This window comes from Suncus etruscus, chromosome 17 (genome assembly GCF_024139225.1).
Source record: "Suncus etruscus isolate mSunEtr1 chromosome 17, mSunEtr1.pri.cur, whole genome shotgun sequence".
Taxonomy (NCBI): Eukaryota; Metazoa; Chordata; class Mammalia; order Eulipotyphla; family Soricidae; genus Suncus; species Suncus etruscus.
The window spans coordinates 75,726,670-75,739,702 of record NC_064864.1 but is presented as its reverse complement, the minus strand read 5'-3'; the positions used below and the strand labels follow the sequence as shown (position 1 = coordinate 75,739,702).

Below are 13,033 nucleotides of genomic sequence, written 5' to 3'. Positions count from 1 at the left end.
TCCAGGCAAACTAGTTTGTCCAATCCTGGTCATTGTCTGTAGTGCCCATACAGTTATATTTGTCACAGTCTCTGTTATTGGTATCCTGTTTCTGTATTGAAGGTCCTGGAATCTGTATATCCTACATTGAAGTCAGGATGGTGCGGCGTGGCGTCTAATTTCAACTCACAATTAAAGGGCAATGCAGAAGGTCCTGTCCAGTACGCAGGTTGTTTGTGTTGTTTAAATCTTCTCAGTGTTAAGGGAAGACTCTTTTGAGTAAATCGATGTCAGAGCAAGCAGTAGAATCTTCCCTGGTGGAGAATTGCTTCCAAGTGATGACATAGACAACTTTGGATGTTTTGTAAATGGCTTCCCTGGTTCAGGGGTGACTGAGGCCTGTGCCAGGTCATCATGTCAATGTTCAGGCTGTAAGATTCCATTGCACGACTAGATTTGTGCGTTCCTAACTCTATTAGATAAGAACTTATTTGTATGTATAGTATTTTCCATTTTAATGTGCCATGCAAACAAGGAATAATGCCACTTGGCATTATCAGTGCATAAGGGGGCCGCAGGAACAAGTCCAACATTCCCCTCGACCTGTTTCAAACATAAGCATTAAACTGAGGGACTCTTTCACCAACATTCCTTATTGAACAGTTCACAAAGAGAAAAAAAGATAAAAAGTGGGGAAAATAAACAATCTAACTTAAGACAGTGGAAACAATTGTCACCATTTAAGAAAATTCGTGTGTTCCCATTTCTGTAAGAACGTGTTTGTATATAATTTCCCATTTTAATGTGCCTATGCAAAGGAAGAACGGTATCACATGGCAAGATTGGTGCCTATGGGGATGCTAGAACAAGTCCAACAATCCAATTGACTTGGTTCTTATATGAACATTAAATGGAGGGACACTTCTACAAACTTCCTTATTTAACAAATAAGAAAGGGAAGGAAAGATGGAGAGGGACTCTTTCACCAAAATACCTTATTGAACAGTTCACAAAGAGGAGAAAAGATAAAGAGTGGGGAAAATAAACAATCTAGCTTAAGACAGTGAACTCAATTGTCACCATTTATAGGAACTAATCAGAAACCTGGTATGGTAGCAAACACAGTTACACAATAAAAGAAGGAAGAGGCCAAGAGGCTATTGAGAGTAAGCAGGTAGGTAAAGAGTACTGGCCTCTTCCCAGCCTGAGAGTCCATCCTCTCATTTTTATTTTGAAAATATATGGTACCCCCACCCGAAATGGTCTCTTCCCAAACTAAAAGTCCATCCATCCCATTTTATTTTAAATATATATGGTATTTTTGAAATGGAGACCAAGAGAAAAAAAAATACCAGTGAATGTCACGACGTAATGTCCCGACATACACCTGTGCTGCATCGGCCTGCCATCCACCCCATGTGTCCCCCACTTAGTGTCGGAAGAGAAAGGGGGAAAGCCTGAGGACCACGATTGAGTCCACCTGGGCCGGCAACCAGGGAAGACCTGGAGTAGGGGAGGAAATAGGGGAATGGCTGGAGGCCTGCCAAGCCTCCCAGCAACCCCCATGTTAGGGAAAATGCCTGCAGTCTGGGGTGTCCCCTAACCCCATACCTGGGAAGAGCCAGCCTCCAGGATCAAAGCACCGGAAGCCAGCTATCTGTCCGGCCCTCTCTCTGCTCCTCCTCCCTAGAGTAGGGAGGGGGGAAAGCCTGGAGAGCCCTAATAGAGTCCATCTGGAACCCACAGCAGGCCACCCTAGGTGGTACTCAGGCTAGGCCTAGAGTCCAGGAGGAAATAGGGGAATGGCTGGAGGCCTTCCAAGCCACCCAGCACCCCCCAAGCTGTGATTGGGACTGTGAAGTACTGAAGTTAAAAAGGGTAAATGGAGGGTATTGATGCTTGGGGATGTTAGATTTAAGGAGTGAAAATGAGCTTTATAGGGGTGTGCAAAAGAGCAGAATACAAGATGGACATTCTACATACACAACACATAACTGAAGGATAGGCTATACTATTAATATTTACTGTGCTATCGCCCCCGTGCACTTTTGAACATGTAGACTGGTAAGAAATTGCCAGAGACTGCTTAATAAAAATGAGCAGTTCTTAGCACCCCCCAATTTGGACCCACCTTATCTGGCTGCCTGGGCTGGGTCCCAGGGAAGGCCTGGAAGCTGGGGGGCAGGAGAGGGGATGGCTTGGGGCCTACCAAGGCTCCCAGCACCCCCAAGCTAGGGACAAGGCCTTCAAAATGGGGGTCTCCCCAGACCTCATGCCGGCTAGAGCTAGCCTCCAGATCAAGAAAGGATTTGGTCAAAATCCCAATTTTTAAGATTACTGAAGACAGGAATCTCCTGGCATCTCCAGATCCTCCTAATCCCAGGAGCACCATCAACCAGAAGCACTGTCACCCCTGCCTCTCCCTCATCCCGGGTTTGCAGCATTAGGCTGGAGTGAGGAGGATTATGCGAACAGGACAGAAATTCTTTCTAGACCTCTAACTGCCTGCTGCCCAACGGTGATTCTTTCCCTTTCCCTTGGCTGTTCCATGGATGAAGTCTTGAGTCCCTAGTGGCTTGCCCTTTGTGTTCCTGTTTTCTGGGCTACTTTGCTGGTTCTTCTGTGAAAGTGCTGAGAAGCGGGTGTGAGTACTAACTGTTCCGAGAGACACTGTGACATCCCAGGCATCTTATTGGGGCTGGAGAAAGCACAGGAGTCTCCGCTTCCCATTTGCTGCCTTTTGAATGGAAATTCCAGACACATAGCAGTGTGCTGGTCCAGCTGCTGCTTCTGTCATGCTTCTCTCCATCCAATCTCTGAAGAACTGAAGGTTTCATTCCTTACATCAAATTATCTTCAGGTCATTTTGTGAAATGTGTGGGTTTTTTTTAGCAAGGTATGAAAATGTGTAGGGCTTCTTTCTCTTGTATTCCTGGCAATACCATCGAGAGAGTTTGGATCCCTGTAGCTTCATGTCAGAGCGGGTGAGAAGGGCTTGCAGATTTATTGCTTCAATATTAGAATTAAACAACACATCATAGCTGTGGAGACTTGTGTGTCTTACTCAGCCTAATCTAAGACATAGCCACTTCACCAAGACATATACATATCCACTTCACCAAGTGGACTCAGATTTAAATAGGTTGAATTTTTTATTTTAGGAATGATGGATTTCTTCAAGCATGCTGTGATGTGGCTGTTGCCACACAGACAGGACAGTTGAGGTGCATTTCCTGGGGTTTGGGGGAGTAATATTGGTTGCCGGGGACTCTGGCAAAAACCAGTCTCAGCTCTCCTTGGGAATATCTGCCTAAACTCTGTGTGGAAAACTATTATGACATGAGAGAATTCAGCAAAGGGACAATTGCATGCCACATCCACCAAACACTGAGCAAGGCAGAGCATATGGGATACTCAAAGCCCTTGACTCTATAGAGTGGAACTAGCAGCCAGGGGATGTCTACAGGATGTCAGGAGAGGGGGCACGGAGCCTCTTCCACATGTTTCTCTGCTCTCCGTCCCCTGATGGACTTAAACACAGGAGACCTTGATGGTGGATACAGGGAGTGGTTAATAGATTCTAGAGAACAGATTCTTGGACAGGCAATGTGATCTCTCAATATATGCATGTAATGGATTAACTGATAGACAACTGATCAGAATAATATATGGCTAGACATATGAGTGCATGGATTGATTGTATGTTGATAGATAATTGATAACTAATTGTTATATGATAGGTGATATTTACATGAAAATGAGTTAGATATAGAATAATTGATAGATGGATTTAGAACAATTGATAAATAGTGGATGATTGATAGATGCATTATAGGTGGCTAATAGGTAATTGATGATGGCTGTATAGATTATTGGCAGATGACTGAGAGATGATAGATGGTAGCAGGACAGGTATAGAAGAATTAAAGATGGCTGACTAGGTGATATTTTACTGTTAGGCAGACCAATCAATGGATGAGTGACCCTGGTGGGTGGGTGCTCTTCTGTGTCATTCTATGTGCTTGATCATAGGGTGGCTCACTGTCTCTACTAATGCACAAGTGACTTTTTCTTCCTTTTCCCAGTTTAGTGAAGAGTTTATTTAAGCGTAACTATGGGATTTCAAAGCCACATTGAAAGCAATTAAACAATAGTGGGTAGTTACTTTTACTTGATGGTATACAAAATTAGCTTCTATTAAAACAAGTAATTGCGAGTTTAGGCAGAATTGAAAACTATTGCCGTTGCTATAGAGGGCAGTATGGGGCTATTGAAAACCATTCTGTGAGGAAGCATCCTTGCTTTTCTAGAGGGGGTCTCGGTGAGAGTGCAGCCCCACCTAGAGTGAGCTGGCTTCTTTCCATTTCTGACCTCTTTTTGCAGCTGACTGGGCCCTGCTCATTCTATCATGACTGCCTTTTGCCACTCACTTCTTCCCTGATCCTGGCACAAAAGCCAGGCCAGGGAAACATGTGGCGGGCATGGCTGGCTGGGAGCAAAGCAGATTGGTCATATTTCTGTCCCTGAAAAGCAGACATGTGCTGGCCCAGGGGGCCTTTGTAGTTTAGTATTAAGAGCATGGCACAATGACTCCACAACCATATCCATTGTGAGGAAGGCAGCTACAGGAAACCTATGTGCAAACATGTCCTCACACTGCCACCTTCTCTTGTCTGTGAAAGTCTAGCAGTTTACTGGCCACAGCTGTCAACCTGTCATCAATTTTTTTTGTTTTGTTTTTTGGGCCACACCCATTTGATGCTCAGGTGTTACTCCTGGCTAAGCACTCAGAAATTGCCCCTGGCTTGGGGGGACCATATGGGACGCCGGGGGATCAAACTGCGGTCCTTCCTTGGCTAGCACTTGCAAGGCAGACACCTTACCTCTAGCGCCACCTCATCGGCCCCCTGTCATCAATTTTCTACATCCACTCATCTACCTGTAATATTTCTACTATTGATAGACATAACCTACTCTAAAACCCATTAACTGTATCGTCATCTACTATAGATATCCCTCTGTCTACTAAGATGTTTGTCTACCTACTCATAGGTCTACTATAGGTGACCATCAGTCTACTATAGGCATCCATCTGTCTACTAAGATGCCTGTCTTCCTGTTATATATAAAAAGATTTCCATAACATTATTATCTTACTGATCCTACCCTAATCAATTATTGTACCCACCCTAGAGTGTGACCTGGTGACCGAATATTGGATTGTTCCTTACTTGCTATTCGGCTCCCACCCTAGGGTGGTATCTGATGAAGGCTTGGGCTTTTTTGCTTCAACCTTATCCACTGAATAAAGCTGATATCTCCTGAAGCCTGACTGCCTGTGAGTTTTCTGTCCTCCTCTATCACCTCAGAACCGCTGGCTGAACAGGGTGGCAGACGCGTGGTTTGAGCTGGAGGAGAAAGACCTCATCCTTCATCCCACTATAATCCAGCCCCATCAATGGCTGATTTGCAACATCTACCTACTCATAGATATGCTATAGGTATACATCAATCTATGTCTTTCTATTAAGGTATCTATCTACCTATCATGCATCTATTTATTATAGATATTTATCAACCTACTATAGATATCTGGCTACTAAGATACCTACTCATCATCTACTGTGTTTCCCAAAAAATAAAACATCTTTTGAAAATAATACCTACTTATAGGTTTCTTCCTGGATGAAATATAAAGCATCCCCTGAAAATAAGCACCCCCCCCAGGCTTTGTTTCGAAGTGGAAATTAATTTACTATAAAATGGTTTCTAGGGCTGCCCCGACTGGCGTCTAGCAACCAGTGACATTACTCGGAATCCTGACATCGTACTGTATTTAGGTAATAAATTTTCTTTATTTTCATTTAGCAATACATGTGTACCGTATTCTTCATGAAAAAACAAGACATTTCCTGAAAATAATACCTAGTGCATCTTTGGGAGCAAAAATTCATAAAAGACACTGTCTTATTTTTAGGGAAGCAGGGTATCTAATATAGGTATCCTGTCTACTAAGATATCTACCTACTCATCACATGTCTACTAGAGGTAACCATCTGGCTACTAAGATATCTACTTACTCATCACCTATCTAATAGGTACCTGTCTACTATGATATACATGTACTCCTCACCTATATACTCTAGGTATCTGTCTATTAAGATATCCAGTCATTAGTTTACACCTTCCTTTTATCCAAGTCCTTTGACTTGTAAAAGTCCACGTGGATCTCACTTGAACCTCCCTTCCCTGCTTGGTTGGGAAATAAAGATGTTTCAGTTTGGCTTGGCACAGAGTGGGACCATGAGGTGAGGTGAAAAGCAAACTAACTCCATAGTTTGGGGTGATTTCACATCTACCTATTCTTCATCTATTTATTATAGAATCCATCTACTCACCATCCATCCATACACCCATTTTCCAACCTGAGGTCTCATCTAGGGACTCTTTCACTCTAAGGCCATCGAACTATACTGATACATTGGTTATATTTAACATTTATGTTCCCAACATTTCTATCCATCTCCTAACAGTGGGGTCAGCCGATCTGTCTAGTGATTTTATCTCTCATGTGGCTGTCTATTTATCTTCTATCTATCTATCTATCTATCTATCTATCTATCTATCTATCTATCTACAATATCATCTATGTAGCCATAATCTGCATAACTATTGACCAACCTGCATTCTCTTCTAATAATTTGCCTCTAGTCACCCACCACTCTCTAACATATATATTCCATATATATCTATTTAACACACACACACACACACACACGTGTGTGTGTGTGTGTGTGTGTGTGTGTGTGTATCCCAGCATCCATCTATAGGTCTATTGATCAACCTGTGGTCTCTTTCAACTATATGATACATCTAACTACCTCTAATCTACCATGGATTTCCATAGATCTCCCTGTATCTCTGTCCATCCACCCATCAAACATTTTCCTTTAAGTTGACTGTCTGGACTTCATACCCAGGCAACTCTGGAAGGCAATGAGGAGGAGAATTGTGTGGATTCTAGTAAGGGCCCTTTCCCACCCAACCCCCCTGGGGTGTTTAAGGCCAGCAGCCTCAGCTGCCAGCACCACCTGCAGAAACCTGGGTCAAAGTGCCATTTAGGAAAATAATTTTTTTTCTCTGTCTTGAAGCCAGAGCGAGTTGGCATTTACTTACCTTCCACACCAGCAGTTCTCTCTTTGTTGGCTCAGAAATTAATTTTCCTTATCTTGACACAAAGACCCAAAATATGACTTTTTTCCCCTAGAGGAACAGACGGTGAGGAGGCAACAGAAGTTACAATTTACCAAAAGAGGGAATGCTATATTTAAACAGCATATTAATACATGATTCTACAGCTGGACAGATTGTGTTCTCTGAGAGAATGTTGCTGTTGCTTTTCTGAAATCCACTAAAGCATCCTATCATAGTTAGGGGGAAAGTGTGGCTGTGGAAAGGAAAAAGGAAGAGGATGGAAAGGATGAGGGAGGGAAGGAGTGAAGGAGCGATGGAGGGACGGATAGAAAGAAGGGAGGGGACATCTTGGAGAGAGAAATGGAAGGAAATAGGGAAGGAGGAAAGGAGAGAGAGAAGATGGAAGAAACAAATGGAAGGAGGAAAATAATAACAAGAGTGAAGGAGAGAGGAAAATAAAATGATAAAAGAAAAAAGAGAAGGATGAAGAGAAGAGGAAACAAAAACCGAGAAAGAAAATTCTCCTTGGGGCCGGAGAGATAGCACAGCAGTAGGGCATTTACCCTGCAATTGGCCAACCCAGGATGAAGGGTGGTTCAAATCCTAGCATCCCCTATGGTCTTCCATGCCTGCTAGGAGCGATTTCTTAGAAGAGAGCCAGGAGTAACCCCTGAGCACCACCAGGTGTGTTTCAAATACCAAAAATAAATAAATGAAAAGAAAAAAGAAAATTCTCACCCCTGAGCACCGCTGGGTGTGGCCCAAAAACCAAAAAAAAGAAAAAGTAAAGAAAAGAAAATTCTTATCTAGTATGAATGGTAAAATATGAATATTCCTACTCACCCAGAGTATGAATAAAAGTAAGGATTAAAATGGTCAAATGCCCCCCCCCCAATATTACTATACCCAGTTCCTTAGTACTTGTGCAAAAAAATTTAGATTGTGATAATTTGTGCAAAAAATAAGATAAATAAAAACCAATATTTTAACACAAATGAACAGTAAATGAAAACATTTTTCATGTATTTAATGTTCTTTCTTTGTTTCATGCACTTTCACCAGATCCACATGTCAAGTTGCTGTATTAAGACCCAAAGTTGCCACATTATTGAACAACATGAATCGGGGTCCACATTGTGGAATGCTGGTTTTAGGAAGCAGAACTGTAGTTGGGATTTGATGTTGAGTAGTGAAGGAGGCAGAAAGGTCTGAAGGAGTGGATGGGGCTCACACTTGGCTGTCTTCAGGGTGGAGGCTATCTGCAGAGGCCTGGCCTATGGGGAAGTCAGGCTGACTCTTCCCCTGCCCTGTCCTTTGCCTGGTGCCTTTGTTTCTTTCTCAACCCCCTGCAATCCCATCCACCTGCAGGACTACTGCTCAGCTTAGACTGCTAATATGCTGGACCAGCCAGTTTCCAAGACAAAAGTACATGTGACAGACAGGGGCTTTTATTTTCAATTAGCTCTAGCTAAATGCTTTCTTTTATATTTTATTTTAATTGAACTGGTCTTAATGAGATTGTCAATTATTTCTGCTCAAGAAAAACCACCAGAGAGATGTTTCTGGAAGCCCATGACTCTCCAGCTCACAGAAGGAACATATTCTCTCTCTTTCTCTTTCTCTCTCTCTCTCTCTCTCTCTCTCTCTCTCTCTCTCTCTCTCTCTCTCTCTCTCTCTCTCTCTCTCCTCATTTCTGAAATCAGGTTTATTTTTTCATCTAGAAATATGCCAAGTGGTTAGTTACTTGATACCAAATGTTCCTCTTTAAAATAATTTCATATAAAAGTCATTCTCTAACAGAGACAAGTTATATTTAAAGACTTCCCAAAATGAAATAGAGAACCAATCAAAGTTTAGGATTTTAATTATAGAAGCACTCTCTCAATTTAATGAACCTTTCTAGCTGCATCCAATATGTGATTGAAAGTCGAAATAATTCAAGGGAAGATTGCTTTTAGTAAATGCAATCATGCCATTATTTTATATGTACGATACCAAATTAGTGATATGTAGTTTATTCATTAATACTTTTGTTTAAAAAATCTTCAAATGATAATAGCTTGCATTTTTAGGTTCTTTGTTCCTAACCAAACTTCACTGTATGTGTGGGCTTGTTGTTTAATTATCCCTTGATGCAAAGAATATTCGTGAAGCACAGAGATGCTCAGAAGAGTCAACAGATTGAAGATTACTCAAAATGCCCCAATTTCTTTGCATTTAAAGACATCTAGCAGGCCACTCTGAACTCTGAGGCCTCCTCTGAGTCTCAGCTGCCTATGCAGTCTAGCTGTCTCTGCAAATGGCTTCGGAATAAGGAAAGATTGGAGAGAAGTCAATGATGACCCCTCAATTGTTTTACCTAAAACCACCATGAGTGAAACTAGACATATAGTTCTCTCCAAGGGAAGGAGAAGCTTTTGAAAACTTTTGAAAAAAGAAACTTTTGAAAAAGGTGTCATAGGTTCTGCATAGTGGGAGAGGCTTGATTCTCACACCTCACTGATGACGTTGGTGAGAGGCCAGGCCAGGCTGTGGTCTACTGAGCAAAACAACAGTGTCTTGGATTGAAGCTGGTCATGAGATGACATCCATACATGTCCTTCTGATGTTGTCTGCACACTGGCTGTGCTGGAGGGCAACTCTGTATTCCCCACTAAGGTGCAGGGTCATTCATCTCTGGAGAAGCTGGCCTCAACACCACAATGGAAAGCTCCACTGCTCCTTCCCTAATCAAAGGAAAAGAGAAGAGAAGCTGCCCAAGGAAGTGTCCCCATCATGTGATGCCCAGTAAAGCCCAGTGAAATAACAGATTTGATACTAGTCTTATCATCAACAGTAACAAATGCTAGTCTTGAAAACCAGTGGTTACTATCATGACTTCTAAATAACCAACAATTAGTTATTGTTGGCTAACTGGTTGTTCGATAATAAGTCAAGGTGTTTGTATTATGGTCCAAATGCTGAAGTGAATTTCCATGGGGTCCTTGTCTCAAGGGAATCAGATTTATGTTTTTAAAATGCCCTGCAGTTGAACAGGCAGTTGTTTTATCGTGTTTCCATTCTGCCTTCAACTGGAGTCTGAGCTCCTGGAGGGGATGTTACAGAGTGCAGTGTGACGCTCAGTGCCAGGGACAGGGAAGGAATCAGGGAAACCTATCAAGGGGCAGATGAAGCTCACACAGTAGTGGACGAGCCCAAGAGACATGCCTTTCAGAGCTCTGCTTTTTCTGGTTCCTGAATCCAATAACCTCCCTGACTCTGAAAGAACAATTAGCTCAGATTAGCTCCAATATAAATGACCTAAAAATTGGTACCTGGGGTAGGAATTATTAATGCTGCTGGCCTTGGCAGGGCCTAGTCTTTGGAGAGAGGGTGATGGATGTAAATGTATTCTTAGCTGGGCCAGCCTAGCGGGGGACCTTCAACTAAATAGGAAGGAAATAAGCCTGAGCCACGAACTCGCTTACTCAGCTCTGTATGGGACTCCAGTTGCTGATGATGTAGGCCCAGCTGTGTAAGCAGCTAAGAAACTAAAGGAGTGGTACGGGCTCGGTGAGAGATTTTCTCAAGGTTGGACACATGTGTCCAGGTATGGTTGATACTCCCAGGAGATCCACATGCATGTGTGTTTGTGTGTATGTATGTACATGTGGATGATGCATGCATAGGAAGTCCTGAACGTCTTTTCCGTGCAGCCCTGGGGATCACTGTGTCAGAGCTGACATCCCAGCACCCAGCAGTTCTGCCCTCACTTGGCCATGAAACTCACTGGGGCTCTGTCACTGTGAATAATGAGGACACAGTCCCCTGGGAAATTGTGTGGGGCTAATGTGGGAGCTGGGAGCCCATGTGGAAGTGTGAGCAGTGTGGAAGACCCCAGAAGGCAGGGATGTGTGCAAGAGAAGTGGGTCTCTTGTCTCTTTACCCCTCAGCCCTAATATGTGGGTCTCACCATTTCTGCCTTCCTAGCAGCCAACATTTACTCGCTGTTCTTGGGAGCTGTGTTAGATCTTCTGTTAAGTGACAGAGAGACCCGAAATGGTGTCTGAGTGCTGTGCATAGTACTCACCACTGCCTTTCTCTCTGCTGCTTCCCTCAGTTACACTTTCACTATCCTCTGGATTATTTTATGTGTTCATTTTATTCTACACTGTGTTGTGTTTTAGGCACCTGAGTCAAGCCAATGTTGGCCATTCTCCTTCGGAATTGTTTTGATTTGCCTAATCTCCAGAAGTTCCTTCCTTCACTCTACTGTAAAAGGCAAACTCACTTTATTGTTGGAGCATCCTATAAGTTTTAGATACCCTGTAGATAAATGTTCTTTATCCAATCACCAGTTGATGGGCATCTTTCATTATTTCCATGTTTTAAGTGTTAAAATGTTGTGGTAGACCTTGGCTTTGCATAAAACTCAGGTACAATTTCATGTTCTTTTGGTAGATTTGCCTCAGAGATTGTTGAGGGAGACCCCAGGAAATCCAATTTCACCTTTTTCCAAAATGGTTGGTATACATCACAGCCACGAATAACAGACCCTCACTATCCCTTCTTGCTCCTGTAGTGTAAGATGTGCCCTCTCAGGCGAACATGGGACTTTGCTTTCATTTACTTAGCTGTAAGTGTCCATGTCAGTCTTTCCATGTTCCTCTTAACCAGCTTTAAGTTCCATGGGGGAGTTGCTCTTCAATTATTTTGCTCAGTTTTACTTTTATTGGTTTTGTTACATTTGATTTGGGAGTCATGCCTGGAAGTGCTCAAGGCTGACTCCTAGCTCTGTGCTCAATGGATCAGGTCTGGTGGTGTATGTAGCCTTGACCCTTGTCGTGTATGTAAATATTTCCACGGGATTATTATGCTACTGATCCTACCCTGATTGGTGATTGTGCCCTCTCCTAGGGTGTGACCTGGCATTCTGCTCCCACCCTAGGGTGGTACCTGATTCAGAATCAAGGGTCTGTGGAAGGCAGAGGCTTTTTTCTGGGGCTGATTCTGGGGCTTTTGGCTTTAGCCTTATCCACGGAATAAAGCTGCTATCTTCAGAAGCCTGACTGCCTGTTAGCTTTATACCCGCTGCATTCACCTCAGAACCGCTGGCTGAACAGAGTGGCAGAGGTGTGCTCTGAGCTGGAGGAGAAAGACCTCATCCTTTATCCCTCCATCAGTCAGCCCCATCAAGGACTGACTTGCAACAGCCCGGATGCAGTGCTGGAGGTGGAGCTCGGTTCTGGATCCTGCTCATTGTGAACTGAATTGCTGATTGCTGTGGTTGAGCTGTGTGAGTTATTTATGTCACTAGTCAGTCAACCCTGACTGCATGTCTGATGGGAAATGATTTTACTAATTTACTAGCCTCTTGCAGTGTAGCCTGGCACCTTCCCCATGCCCCTCACCGTTTTCTCAGCTAATGAAGTGGAGTGCTAGATGCTGCCTGTGTGGACAACGTGGCTCCTGGTCCAGCTGCCTCTCACAGACCTCTGGACCACCAGCTCGTGTTCAGAAGTGATGGGTTCTGTTTGTCAAGAAAGCATCAAAGTGCCTGAACTTGGGGTTGAAGACCTGTGAGTTTGGTATGGGGTGATAGCAGAGGAAAGGGCATTCGTAGAACAACTGTGCCCTCATCTACATTGAGGGCCACTCAGTTCTCTTAGTGGCCAGGACAAGCTGCCAGGACACCCCACCCCCACGCCCGCAGGAAATGGACAGGAAACGAAGGCAACAATTTTGTCTTTTTCTTCTTATGTTTTTGTGTTTTCTTATTTTGTCTTTCCTTTTTCTTTCCTTCCTTCTTTCTTTCTTTCTTTCTTTCTTTCTTTCTTTCTTTCTTTCTTTCTTTCTTTCTTTCTTTCTTTCTTTCTCTCTC

At 43.2% G+C, this 13,033-nt stretch overlaps 1 protein-coding gene across 1 annotated transcript in view; it reads left to right on the top strand.

Annotated features, from left to right (window-relative positions):
• CSMD1 (CUB and Sushi multiple domains 1) overlaps positions 1-13,033 on the top strand; it is a 942,957-nt gene that overhangs the window by 54,255 nt on the left and 875,669 nt on the right. The gene's annotated exons all lie outside the window — the stretch shown is intronic.